This window comes from Nyctereutes procyonoides, unplaced genomic scaffold, assembly GCF_905146905.1.
Source record: "Nyctereutes procyonoides isolate TBG_1078 unplaced genomic scaffold, NYPRO_anot_genome, whole genome shotgun sequence".
Lineage (NCBI taxonomy): Eukaryota > Metazoa > Chordata > Mammalia > Carnivora > Canidae > Nyctereutes > Nyctereutes procyonoides.
Window position 1 is genome coordinate 15,018,325 of NW_026575047.1, and position 14,949 is coordinate 15,033,273.

The following is a 14,949-nucleotide window of genomic DNA, read 5'->3' on the forward strand; positions in this document are numbered from 1 at the left end:
TCCTTTTTAACATCTCATGTAAATCCTTTTAATTGCTACTAATTTGATTAGTTTACTGATTTTGATTGTTTACTAATTATGATTGTTAAACGTGTCAGGGAAATTCTCCCCAGGCATAACTGATCTGTTTCTACTTCCTGAGGACCCAGTATGCTTGCTTTTAGGGCCATGGGTTTGCTTTTCTTCTTGTACTTTAATTGTCACTCATCACAGCAGATTTTACATAGTGATCAAAAAGAGAAACTGGCAAGTAGATCCTAAAGCACATACTTATCCTTCTTAACCTGAGTAATAATCTGAAAACACAAGACTAATTACATTTTTTGTTGATAATTCAACCTCAGTGCTTTTGTAAGAACTTCCAATGTCAATTTCTAATCATTTTTTTTCAATACACATGTTCTCAAAACCTGTCATAGGAAAATAATATTTTCCTACATGCTAATTTAACACAATTTTATAGCAGACTGAAAATTCTGAATAAACTGAAAGTTTGTTTAATGACATAAAAACTTAACCGTATATACTGTATTTATTAAGTTTCTTAGTGTAAAGGCAACAGTGAATTTGCATCCTGAAACTAATCCGCATTATCTGGTTGCTTGTTTTCCAGAATTTGATAGTGTTTCACAAAACCACGTACCACAGTGCTAACGATGCTGGGGTTTGGCATCAGTCTACAACACAGTTCTCTGATGAGATACTTTACCCAGTGACATGGAAATGTTTTTAGCTTCTCCAAAGAATAAGAAAATTTTTTACCAACCACTTAACTCTTCTGAACAAAAGTCAATATCACTACCAATTGCTCTTTTAATTTAAGACATCTGATGTTTCTAAATTACAAAGCGATGGAAGATACCCCGGGTAGACGAAAAGATGAATCTTGGTATCGGACTCATTTGGCCCATTCTTAATTTCCAGAATGAAATCAGTAGAAGTGAGACTAACATAATTCTCAAAGAATTCATACATGCCAGTCTCAGAACACGGAGCTTCTAAATGCACAGGCGAGGAGTCTCTGCTCATCTTACTGGCGATGTGCACTTCGCCTCGTGGAGTAAATGATGCTTTCTGGCTTATTTGTGGAACTTTTGTTTGTAGGAAAGCATACACATGGGGCCAGAGCTTGCTGGTTTCTGTTCCAGAGAAGGTCTCCAATACTCCCTTTTTCCGGTAATATCCCAGGACTGGCTGTGTTTGGACTTCACATGCTTTGAGTGTCTTGACAACCGTCTCTGGCTTGTCGCCGTCCCGCTGGGGGAGAGGCTCCCCTGTCACGCCATCAGTGCCCACGGCTTTGGGGGGTTGAATTCGAGGCTGTGGGCTCGGCCAGCGGCGATGAATCCCGCGCGGTGAGACGCTGCTTAATAATGACTTCGAAGGGCACGTTCAGATCAATCGCTGTGCCTATCTGATAAGCTCCGTCCAGGGCTTCTGCCGGTGGAAGTGTCCTTGGAGACCATCCAATCGCCAGCTCCGCTGGGTGAGGTTTTTCAGCTCACGAGGGGCCAGCCGAGTCATGACGTCATCCGGGATGAGCTTCCCTTGGTCAATGAAAGTCTTGGCTAACACACCAGTTTCTGTGCCCCGGAGCATGTTGTCCCGGACCGAGCGGGTCTCCGGGCAGAGGTGCTTCCGCGCCAGATGCTTGGTGATGCGCGACGACGCGGTGCCCTCGCCGCAGCCCGGCGCCCCCAGGACCACGGCGCGCAGCAGCCGCGCGGCCGCACCCACGGCCGCACCCACGGCCGCACCCACGGCCGCAGGGAGCCCGGGCCGCGCGCAGGGGCTCCGGCCTGGCTGCACGCTCGCGGGCCTGCGCCGGGCGGGGCGGCGGGCGGACGGCGCTGCTCCACTTTTCCTAAGGTTGTTAAGCAGTAGAATAGTAAAGTGTTTTATGCTAGTTTCAGAAATGAAAATGCTAAGGATAAGGAAAAGAAAGAAAGAAAAAAAAAAAAAAAGAGGACTAACATAGCATTTAATGAGTGGTTACTATGCACCCGTGATTTTTCTGAGTGTTTCCCATAGCAATTATTGTAGGTGATTTTCTTTTCTTTTCTTTCTTTCTTTTTTTTTTATTTTTTATTTACGATAGTCATACAGAGAGAGAGAGAGAGAGGCAGAGACACAGGCGGAGGGAGAAACAGGCTCCATGCACCGGGAGCCAGACGTGGGATTCGATCCCGGGTCTCCAGGATCGCGCCCTGGGCCAAAGGCAGGCGCTAAACCGCTGCGCCACCCAGGGACCCCTGTAGGTGATTTGCTTATGAGATATTGCTGCTCTGAGGAGATAGATCTCTGGGGCACAAAGATGTTGTATAACTTGCTAGAGATCACACGTCCAGAGAGTGAAACTGGAATTCAAAATCAGGCACCAAACTGTGTGATAGAAGTATGTCTCAAAAGTAAAATCTTGGCAGACAAAAAGTAAAATGGAATTCCATCATATGCCTGTGAGATCCTTTGGAAAATACCATTTCTGGTGATTTAAAAATTTCTCTTTAACGCAATAAAATTAGATTAGGGCCTGGCTTAAAGACACCCCAACTACTCTGGTTGGGGAGAGAGAGGTGAACTAAACAGATATGGACATTATCTGCATTAATGCAATGCAGAACTAAATTGGCACATGCATTTAAATTGACTACTGGTGGGGTTTTGGAAATTGGTTCTTAAAAGTGAGATAGTAGAGATTGGCTAAGGAAGCTGTCTTTTCCTGGATTGGATGCTTGGCAAATATTTGCAATAGCAGGATGCTAATGATACCAAACGTGAAAAAATGGAATCAATAGTGGAGGTACCAAAAAGTTTGTATGCATTAAATTTGAGATATCCATGATCTACATAAGTAAATAGTGAAGAAGGTAGCTGATATTTGTATTCAGAATAGTCATCTCAAATCAAAGTTGCTATTTGAGAATTATTCCCTAAATCCCCTAAAAAGAGGAGAGGGGAGAGGAAGGGTGGGATACAGGCCTGAATAATACCACTTTTTGGATGGCAGAAGGGTAAAAGTCCACAGAAGTTTAAAATGTGGCTGAAAAACCTCTAAAGAGCGGGGGTGAGCCATTCAAGAGAAGAGTCATTTCTTGAGGGAGTGATTAAGTCATTAAGGGCTACTAAGATATGAAAATTTGAGTCAGTACATATAGGCAAACAGTGGTGACTGGATTCCCTGGAAAGACAGTCTTGATAGAGTGGAGGAAGCATTACCAAGAGTTTGTGACATATACAATATACAAAGGGGATATAGGAAATAGAAACAATGTGTATAAGAGAAGTTTAAGGAAATAAAAGGAATAAATGAAATGGAACAGTTGTCATAGAGTAATGTGGGATCAAAAGAATTTTAATTTTATTTTGTTTCATTTGGAAATATAGGAGTTACATTTCTAGGCTACTGATAAAAACACTGCAGAAATGAAAAGCTTATAGTAAAAATAAGAAAATAACTGAAAAGGAGAAACCCTTGAGAATGTAAAGTGGGAGAAGCATTTGTGGACAGGTTGGCAACTGACAGGAGAAGAAACTTTCCTTCCTTTTAGCAAATGAAAAAAGAAGGAATCAATAACAGATGCAGGAAGAGTGAATTCATTGATAGGAAGATGAAAGATTTATTAGTCAATTCCAATTTCGAAAGATTGGAAAGCAGGAGAAAACTTGAGAGGTAAACAGTTTGCTGTGGGAATGTGTAAAGCAGGTCAGAATGGGCCAAAAGAATGGAACTAAGTGGGGGACATCCATTGGGACAAGCCATAAGAAAGAGAAGATGGCTGTCAAACTGGTATGAGGGAGTTCCCTGAACTTCCTTCCTTCCTAAATTATCGCTACTTGTAGAGTCAAGCTGCTGGACATGTCACTTTTAGAAACATGTTCTATAGTGTTTAAAATAATCTTTTTCCAAATGGCAACTATCTTGGAAGCTTCATACTAAAATGGCATTCAATCATTCTAGACTTCTGAGTATAAATTAGTATAAATGCATATTACTTTCACAATCAGCTGAGATTATCGAAATGGATGAGAATACTGTGCTAGGGACTTGAAGAAGAAAGTAGTGCATACAAGAAGAAATGCCTTGGTGGACTCTTTCTGGAATTGTAAAATTACCTGTAAGAAGAGGAAATAACAAAGCAGAACTATTTCCCATTATTTTGAAATCTAAATCAGACTATTAGAGGCAATTAGGTAGTATAATTTAAAAGTTGTGAATCTGGGATGCCTGGATGGTTCAGTGGTTGAGCGTCTGCCTTCAGCTCCAGTACTGATCCCAGAGTCCAGCATTGAGTCCCGCATCAGGTTCCTTGCGGGGAGCTGCTTCTCCCTCTGCCTGAGTCTCTGCCTTTCTCTCTGTGTCTCTCAGGAATAAATAAATAAAATATTTTTTTAAAAAGTTGCGAACGTAATTTACAATGTCCATGTGATAATGTTGGAAAATCCAGTTTTCTATGATTTTAGCTAGCACTGAAGATTTGAGCTCGGTATTGCTTGGGAATCAGTAACATTTATACCTTTTGTCAGTACTTCTACGTACTACACATGATAAATTATATTTTGTATAACTGGTACTAGAAAATGCTAAATTCTAATTAACAACACAGTTATTTTATTAGAGCACATGATACTATTTTACCTTTCTAAGAATACATAGGGCATGAATGTAAAACCCCATATGAACTTCTGTTTCTATCAAACATTAAAACATCTTGCTCACACCAGGTGTATAGTTCTAGTCTGGTGTCAACTGATTCATCAATTGCAAGGTCATACCTTACTGTTTTCATTATTCTCATAGCTACCCTTGAAATTCAAGAGGTGGCAGATAAATTAGAAATCAATGAACTAAATTCTTTTTTCCAATAGGAATTTTTCTTTCTTCACAACAAGAGACAATTGCATTCATGGTTTTAGAATCTGTCTTCTTAAAGTTTTTTTTTTTTTTATTTATTCAGAGAGAGAGAGAGAGAGAGAGGCAGAGAGAGACACAGGCAGAGGGAGAAGCAGGCTCCATGCAGAGAGCCCAACGTGGGACTCGATCCAGGGTCTCCAAGATCGCACCCCGGGCTGCAGGCGGCGCTAAACCGCTGCACCACACAGGCTGCCCAGAATCTGTCTTCTTGACCCTGACCTCAGATTCATGTAAACCATGGGAGCTCATTTTAAAATTAGTTTCATATGAAAAGGATCTTTAATATTTAGAACAATTCCTCCATTTTAGATTTAATTAAAAAATAAGTGTTTGAAATTCTTCCCATATTTTGAGGTATTTCCATTTTAGAAGTTAAGATAAGTAAGAAATGGGAGCAATTCAGACCTGCTGCAATTATTCAGATCCATTTTTTGAGATCCATTCTATTAAAGGTGGTTTCTCAATGTTTGTTCCCTTTTCAATAAATAAGATGTTTAGTTGGAAGTAAAACTGGGTTAATTTTCTTTCTTTTTTGGGGGGGTGTTAATTTTCTTGAAGTGTCTTGATTCACTTTAATTAACTGACTGTCTTAAAAATTATAGCACTGGGAACAATTACAAAAAAGTGAAAAATGGAAGAGTTCTGATTTCTTTTTTTTTTTTTAAGAGTTCTGATTTCAAAAGAAAGTGACATAGAGCAAAATAATTAAATATTTGAAAACTGGAATGCTCCTCTTAGAAGATGTAAAAAAATGATTTTGATACTGGAAGTAAAGAATTTAATGGTATATTACATATTTTTCCTAAGCCTAAGTTACTCATTGTTCAATAAAATTCAAAATGAATGTGAGAGACCCCTTTACCTTTTGTGGCAAGATATTCCATACTACCCTACTCTCATTCTTTTCAGGCTGATTCTCAAGAATTTGAATATTTTGGCTTTTATTTAATTATATTATTTTTTTCATTAAAAAAAGTATTTTAAAAGCTGTCTGAAGAAAACAGATTTCTATTTGTCAGGTGTTTTTGACAGTAATAATTTGGAAGAGGTTGGAGGTCATGTGTAGGGCAGTATGTAAATAACTTGGAGCTGTGGACTGAATGTGTGCCTCAAAATTCATATGTTGAAGCCTTACTCCTCACTGTGATGGTATTTGGAAATGGAGTATTGGGAGATAATTAAGGTTAGATTAGATAATGAGCATGGGGCCCTTAGGATGTGATTAATGCCCTTATAAGAAGAGACATCAGACTGCTTATTCTTTCCCTTTGCCATGTGAAGACACAGCAAGAAGGCAGGCATCTGTAGCAATGAAGAGAGCTTTCACCACAACTGGATCATGCTAACATGACTTCTAGCCTCATGGACTGTTGAGAAAATAAATTTCTGTTGTTCAAGCCACCCAGTTTATGGAATTTTGCCATGGCAACCCAGGTTAAGACACTGAAGATGCTTCCTTATTGTTCCTTGGGATAGCCCAGGTTGAAGTGTGGCAAAATCTCATAAAATTTGTTTGTGATGCACCAGTAAAGGCTAGACTCAAGATCCAAAACCTCTGATTATCAAAGGTACTTATTCTCATTTATTTCATAAAAGCAACAGAGGTACTGGAGCAGAAGACACCTTGCTGAATAAGCTATCAGCAACTCAATAATAACTGATGGACAAAAATCTAGACTTGAGGATCCTCCTGCAATGTGTATCTGAGGTGTTGAGCCTAGACTCCATAATTCTAGTTTCTTAGTTTCTTACTATTCCACCAGTTTAGGAGCATACTTTGACATACAAACCAAAGAACCTAGACTTTTCTGGCACTCCTAAATTTATGAACTAAGATTCGTATCATTCAAATATTCATACCATTCATAGATTGGTTAAAATATATTTTTATTAAGGAAATTCTATCCATTGGCCTTATCTTTTTATAAACCCATTGAATATGGTAATTGGGAAATGATAGATAGATATGCAGTCATTCTGTGGATAACATTAAATCAGACATTATAAAAACAATAATCAAACAGCAGACTCTTAGATATAGAGAACAAGCTGACAATTACCAGAGGGCAGGTGAGTGAGTGGATGAGTTAAACAGTGAAGGGGATTAAGAGTACATTTATCTTGATGAACACTGAGTAATGTGTAGAACTGTTGAATCAGTGTTGTACACCTGAAACTAATATAACACTGTACACTATATGTTAACTATATCAGAATAAAAATAAAAACACCAAAATGATTGAGCAATTAACCTTTTATATTCATGCATATAGTGTTTCAGTGTAATATTTTTATTTTATGTAACAATAGTTTGAAACTATAAATTTAGATTATTTAATATCAGTTTAAAAGAGAGAATCAAGAACCAAAAACTACATATTTAAATTTAGTTATTAAAATAACAGTAAAGGAGCATCTGGGTGCCTTAGTAGGTTAAGTGGTTAAGCTTGTTAAGTGGTTAAACCTCGGCTTTTGCCATGATCCCAGAGTCCTGGGAACTAGCCCCAGGTCAGGCTCCCAGCTCAACTTGCTTCTTCCTCTCCCTCTGCCTGCCCCTCCCCCTGCTTGTGCTCACTCTCTGTCAAATAAATAAATAAAATCTTAAAATAAAATAACAGTAAAAACACATTTCTTGATAAACCCTGAGATCAGTATGCATAAAGTCAAATTTTCCAAAGGTACTAGCTAAGATATATTTAATAATATTTTAGATTTAGTAGGACATTCTATTTCCTGAGAGTTCTCTCCATGGTGCCATGTGTGTTGATAAACATACACATATATTCACCATTGGTATCTATACATTCATCTATATATGCATGTATATATCTATAACACTTTTTAATTGTACATAAAAATTCCAAAATATTAAGAAAATACAATGATTATGACTATTTCCAATGAAAAATATGAAGAAGTTAACATACCTGTAAAAGTTCATAGAAACAGGCATTATGGACTCCTTATTAGCAGATTATCTCCTTAACTAACTGACTTATATGAAGTCACTTAACAGATTAGCAATGTATTATCCACATATATGAAATAAACTACAAGATCTTCAACATCACTTCCTTCTTTAAAATTACACATTCTTATGATGGAGTTGAAGACAGCTTCAATAAAAATGCTTCAGAGCTTTCCTCTGTTCATACAGTTAATCACACATCTTGTGTCATGTGATATGTTTTCCATCTTCAACTTAATTGATTTTTTAAAATATGAATTTGAGTTCACTTTTATAGTAATAATGCTCCTAAAATTCAACACAAGGAAATATAAAATATTCTTATGCATGTTAACTAGAAAAGTCAAAATATTTGATAAAATATTTCTTTTTTTGATAAAATATTTCATTAGCATTTATAAATAACGAAACAATAGCATATGTAGTGCACATTCTCAGAAGACAAACACATCATAGTCTTCGATAACTAAAAAGGACTTGAAGGGCTTAAGTTATAATATTTCATCCTCATCTACTGTGTATTCAGCCACACAACTCAATAAAGTTGACAAATCTAATTTTCTAAAAAGCTGGAGGTTGTTTTTCCGTACAACAGTGATAGGAAGATTTGCCAGTGGGTGTCTGACTCCAGTAAGTCTTGCATTATACCAACAAGGCAGCAGACACAATGAAAGACATTCTGGCCAAATGATTCCTTTTCATATCCTTAATAATGTTTTCTAGTTGGGGTAAATATCATTCCAGATCTTTTATCAATTTGCCAGCCCATATATTAAAATGTAGACCTCAATCTCAGTTAAGCTTTGAAGTAATTAGAGGTAAGCAGAATTATATGAGGTAGGTGATTAAATAATGATATTAGGAAAGTGTCGGTTACCTTTAAAAGGTATAATGAATATCATGAGCAGAAACTTCATTTTAAATCTGAAATCATTAAAATGTTGCCTAAGGCCATGTGTCTAGTTCCACAGTTTGAAACAAGAGCTGGCACTCATTAAATTGTCATCACAAAAAAGCTTTAAAAATAATTCTTTAAAATATGATTCTGGTCGAAGAGGTAATATGGGAACCTAGAGTGTCAACTTTGTTATAGGATTAGCTGTGCCCTCAGGATTTTATAACAAGGAACTTCCATTTGGCATAACCATGGATAGATATAGTATTGGATATTGGTCCAACCATATTACAATCTGAGAAGTAGTTCTAGAAATATTATAGTTATATATTAGCTAGCTAGTCAAATAACAAACACATCCATTTAAAATACAATGTTAGTATCTGAGGATTTTGAAATAAGCTTTTAAAGAAGACTGAAGACATCTCTGCTATAATTTACACCTAGGATTCATAGAAAGACTAAGAATAGTTTATAATTTAAGAAAGGAGATATTACTTGCAATTCAAAAATTTAGATAACACAGTGCTTGGGAAAAAGTATTGTACTTTTCTACTCATCAAACCATGGGAAAAGATGGCAATATTCATCAGAGGAGAAACAAGATGTGCTCTACAGAATAGCATAATAGGTGTATCACAGGTAAATAGAAAATAATGAGGCTTAGTCTGCACGGAAGTATAAAAGTCAACAAAGATTTATTGAGTATATACTACATCGATTCTAGATGAGAAGAATGGAGCAGTAAACAAATTGACGATGAGAGAGAAAAAAATAAGAAATATTTAGGAAAAATAAATCATTATGAAGAAAAATAAAGCAGGTAAGAGAAGTACTACTTTTCAATCAGTTGATGAGGAAATCTCTCTCAGTTAAGGAATGGAGTAATATGAAGAAACTAAGAAGCTGGACCATGCTGATACCTAGGAAGGGTATTCTAGGGGAAAGGAACTGCAAAGGTTCTTATATTTTTCATTTGGGGATTGCCACCTGATTTATATATAATTATATTTTTACGAATATATATCTTATTTAAGAAATGATTTATGAATATATATCTTATTTAAGAAAATGATTTAAGAAATTATATTTTTACCAATATATATCTTATTTAAGAAATATCTTATTTAAGAAATGATTCTTAATTAAGAAATGATTATTTAAGAAATATATATCTTATTTAGAAAATATGGGGGCATCTGGGCGGTTCAGTCCATTAAGCAGCCAACTCCTGATTTTGGCTCAGATCATGATCTCATGGTTGTGAGATCAAGCTCCAGAGTCCATGTCAGACTCCATGCTTAGAAGAGAGTCTACTGGAGATCCCCCTACCCCAGCCCCTTCTCCCACTTGGACACATACTCTCCCTCTAAATAAATAATTAAATATTTAGAAAAAAAGAAATAATAATATGGGAACTTAATAATATGTATACATTTTAGTATGGGACAGTCTTAAAAATGAGCCATTTTACCTGAGAGTTTAGCAATATTATTTAGCAGCATCTAAGATTATTTCACAATATATACATATATTGAATCATTATATTTTACACCTGAACTAACATGTTAAATGTCAATTGTATCTCAATGTAAAAAAAAAGAACTGAAAAAAACCTATTCGTAAATTAATAGATTATAACATAAATGAGTCATGTGCAAATATATTAATTTGACTTTTTACAAAATCACTGTACAAATTAGTTATTATTCAAGATAATGCCTTATGTACCATGCAATTCACATGTATCCTATACTTTCTTCCATAATACCATGTGACACACAGGTGTTCAATTGTATGACTATTCTGGGCCCTTGTAATTTTACATATATATGTATAATTTTGTAATTCTGTAATTATACATTTATATGTATTATAATTTTACATATGTATTTGAATAAGTGAATTATGAATATATTTGAGAACATACATATATATATAACATATATATTTTTTTTAAGATTTTATTTATTTATTCATGAGAGACACAGAGAGAGAGAGAGGCAGGGACACAGTCAGAGGGAGAAGCAGGCTCCATGCAAGGGGCCTGACGTGGGACTCGATCCTGGGACTCCAGGATCAGGCCCTGGGCTGAAGGCAGGCGCTAAACCGCTAAGCCACTTGGGCTGCCTCTATATATATATACATATCACATATATTTCATCATTCTATTCTAAGCTTCTTATTCCATTTTTCAGCTTCTGTTAGAACTAACATGAAGTAGGTATTGAATAAATATTTGTCAAGTAAAGTATATATAGAAATGGATGGATGAATACATGCCTGTATGAATGAAGGAACAGATTAATGGATGATTAATCTGTCTGAGAAACAAAAACTGAATAGGCACAGATTATATATGTTCTGGAAAGTTTAACCATGATTAAATGTTCAGAATAATAAATTATATAATAATTTATCTAATAGCTAGCAGTATGTTTTATAGAAGCTAATATCAGATTATTGTAGCCTTTGTTACTATACTAATTTAGGAAGTTTTTATTTTCAAAATTGTGCATGAAATTTAAAAAATGGAAATTGTCACAACTGTATTTAATACACTCTACATCCACTTTGTAGATGTCAGCAAAAATGGTGAAGTAAGTATCCCCCTAAATTTTTTCCTCTATAAAAGCAAAGAAAACTAGCAGGAATTCTCATGATCTACTTTTTCAGAACTCTGGAAATGAACCAAAGTCTTGTAACAATCCAGGAGTGTTATGCAAGAAAAAGGACTGAATCTTGGTAGGAATTGTGAGTTTTATTATATCCTAACTTTCTTAGTACTATTTCCCATTCTATACCTGCAAGTAAACTAAAAAATAAAAAATCACATTCATGGTGAAAACCAGCAGCCTTAAGGACATTGGGGAGAAAAGTATAGGGCTGGAGCTCCTTCAAAATTCATTCCAAGAGAACTGTTATTTTACCTATCTGGTGGTTTCCTGGAAGACCCCATTTACAAGGCTCTTTGTATTGAACATGACTTAGAGCAGTTCACCTTGTGTGAAAAGCTTTTTCCCCAGGGGCATTTTTTGAAAACAATTACAATCAATTGTTAAACTTCACAGTTTAAGACTGTGAATAAGAGTTGGAACAAACAATTGACTAAAAAACTTTAAAGGAAAATCAGGATAATGAAGTGTTTACAAGGGCTTCATAAAATTCTCTATATTCCTGGGACTCTAGAAGGACACATGCACACACAAAGCTATTTGCCTACCCAGGACTGTACATGAATTTAGGAAATTCTGAAAAGGCCTTAATCTCGACTCTACAGCTAATCTATGTGATACACCTGAGTAAGAAGTCAAATCCAAGGCACCGGGGCAGCTCATGTTTTGGTGCTTGCCTTTGGCCCAGGGCATGATCCTGGAGTCCCTGGATCGAGTCCCACGTTGGGCTCCCTGCATGGAGCCTGCTTCTCCCTCTGCCTGTGTCTTTGCCTCTCTCTCTCTCTCTCTCTCTCTCTCTCTCTCTCTCTCTCTCTCTCTGTGTGTGTCTCTCATGAAAAAGTAAATAAAATCTTAAAAAAAAAAAATCCTAGGCACTGTTGTCAAAATCAAGCATTTCAGCCCATTGATAAATACTAGAGACAGACATAGGATATTCCTCAAGGAATTCACAACTGCCTAATGTTAACGCTTTGCTAGAGACAAAAGCAACCTTAGCTTGCCAATAGCCAGATCTCCAGGATCCGGTAAATCTTTAACATGTGGAAATCTTTTTAGGGATTTCCTTAATCTCTATCCCCCCAATTTAAAAATATATAAATTAATCACTCCTCACAACCACAGGACAGCTACTGCTGCCTAAGATACTTACTGTCCCCTTACTTTAATAAAAATTCCTTTTGATAGCAAAAACGTCTCAATTTGCACTAAATTCTTTCTTGACCAGCTCACTCTTGGCCCACATCACATCAACCGACATTTGTATGAACTTTGTCCACAGCTTTTGGAGATATTCTTGGTTCCAAGCAGTAAAGAAACCTTTTGTTCATCACTAGCCAAACACTAAATTGGCTAAACAGAAACTTTGGTAAACACATATGACGAAGAATACAGACCTCACAGAATCATTATAAAAATGTCACTAGGCCAGGCAGCCTGGTGACCCAGTGGTTTAGTGCTGCCATCAGCCCAGGGTGTGGTCCCTGAGTCCCAGGATCAAGTCCCACGTCAGGCTCCCTACATGGAATGGAGCCTGCTTCTCCCTCTGCGTGTGTCTGTCCCCCCCCCCCTCTCTGTGTCTCTCATGAATAAATTAAATCTTTTTTTTAAAAGTCACTAGACCTAACAAACAAAGAAACAAACAAACAAAACCTTATACTAAACAGCAATAACAAAAAAACTTGGGGACATGATATCAAAAGTAACTATCTTCAATTATTTAAAATGTTTATTTTTCAACCAGAAATTAGACACGAGACATGTAAAAACAAACAAAAAATATGTCCCATTTATGGAAAAATCTATTCCATAGAAACTGTCCCTGAGGAGATGCAGATATTAACCTTAATAAACAAAGACTTTAAATCAGTTATTTTAAATATCTTCAAAGAATGTAGAAAAAAGCAACGTCTAATGAACAAATCTTAAAAAGAGACAAACAGAAAGACTGAACTATAGGGAACAAAGTGGTGGTCCCCAGAGGGAAGGTGAGTAGGGAAATGGGTGAAATAGGTGAAGGAGACTAAGAGTATATTGATTTTGGTGAGCCCTGAGTGATCTATAAGATTGCTGAATCTTTATATCATACACCTGGAAATAATATAACCCTATATATTGATTATACTTAAATTAAAAAAAATAAAAATCTACTGAGCTAAAGGAAAATATGGGTATGTTGTTTCAACAAACAAAAACCAAGGAAAAGAGGAGAAAGTAGAAGCAGATAGCAATTCTACAGTTGAAAATTCCAATATGTATTAAGAAAAATTCACTAAAGGAGGTCAACTAAAAATTTGAGCAGGCAGGTAAAGAAAAATGCAGTGACCTTGAAGATAGCTCAATTGAAATGATCTATTCTGAAAATAGAAAATTCTAAACAATTCACAAAAAATTACTGAACAAGCAAGTTCAGTATTTTTCCAGAATATAACATCAGCATATTAAAACTAGTTGTATTTCTACATTACCAATAAACAATTAAAATTAAAATCAATAAGTCTTTTTACCATAGCATCAGATAACAAAATACTCAGAAATAAATGAAGCAAATTAAGCATTTACTGTAAGCTTAAAACTACAAACCATCATTGAAAGAAATTGAAGAACAGCTAAATAAATGGAAAGACATACCACATTGATGACTGGCAAATTCATATTGTTTAATGGAAAGATTGTCAGGTTTAATCCGATGGGTAGTGAAATGGAATAGAGAGGCCAGTAAAAGTTGGTGGAAACAGGCTTTTAATGGGAGGCACTCTCAGGTGAGGTTCCACAGCCACAGGGGAGGGAGAGAGCAGGGAAGTCATGGGCTGGGGAAGTCACACCCAAGCAAACCACAGGGGAGTCTATAAAGATTTTTCAGTGGGAAGATGGGGGTAGGGCAACATTCCAATTAGGGCAAGGGTTACAGGTCTTTGTATACTAAGTTAGGGTAGGGTGGCAAGTCGGCCTTATTGGGAGGTTGCTGGCCTAGGGTTGGTGGTTTTGAGGTCCCCAGTCTCACCAGCCCAACAAAGATAATCCCCAAGCTGCTCTACAGATTTAATGCAATGTGGTACTGGAACAAGGACAAACATATAGATCATTGAAATAAAGCTGAAAATCCATAAATAAAGTTACTTTTATTGACAATGAATTTTCAACAAAGGTACCAAGATAATTCAATGGAGAAAAGAGTTGTCTTCTCAAAAACTGGCTCTAGGACAACTAGATATCTTTGTGCAAAGGAATTAAATTTGATCCATACTTTATATAAAAAAATAAAAAAGGAATTACATCCCTATATGTAAGAGCTAAAATTAAAAAAAAAATGCTTAGAAGAAAATATAGGAATTTGAGTTTATAAGCATGGTTATACAATTAATTCTTTTGTATGATACCTAAAACACAAGAAACCCAAGAAAAGATTAATTGATAAACATAAAAATTGAAAACTTTGTGCTGCAAAGAACATTATCAAGAAAGGAAAAAGACAAGTCATAAAATGGGAGATGTTTCTATA

General features: G+C 36.1%; 1 pseudogene; it reads right to left on the bottom strand.

Annotated features, from left to right (window-relative positions):
* Positions 1-813: 813 nt before the first annotated feature.
* LOC129510583 (GTP:AMP phosphotransferase AK3, mitochondrial-like) lies at positions 814-7,865 on the bottom strand (annotated as a pseudogene).
* Between the last annotated feature and the right edge of the window lie 7,084 nt (positions 7,866-14,949).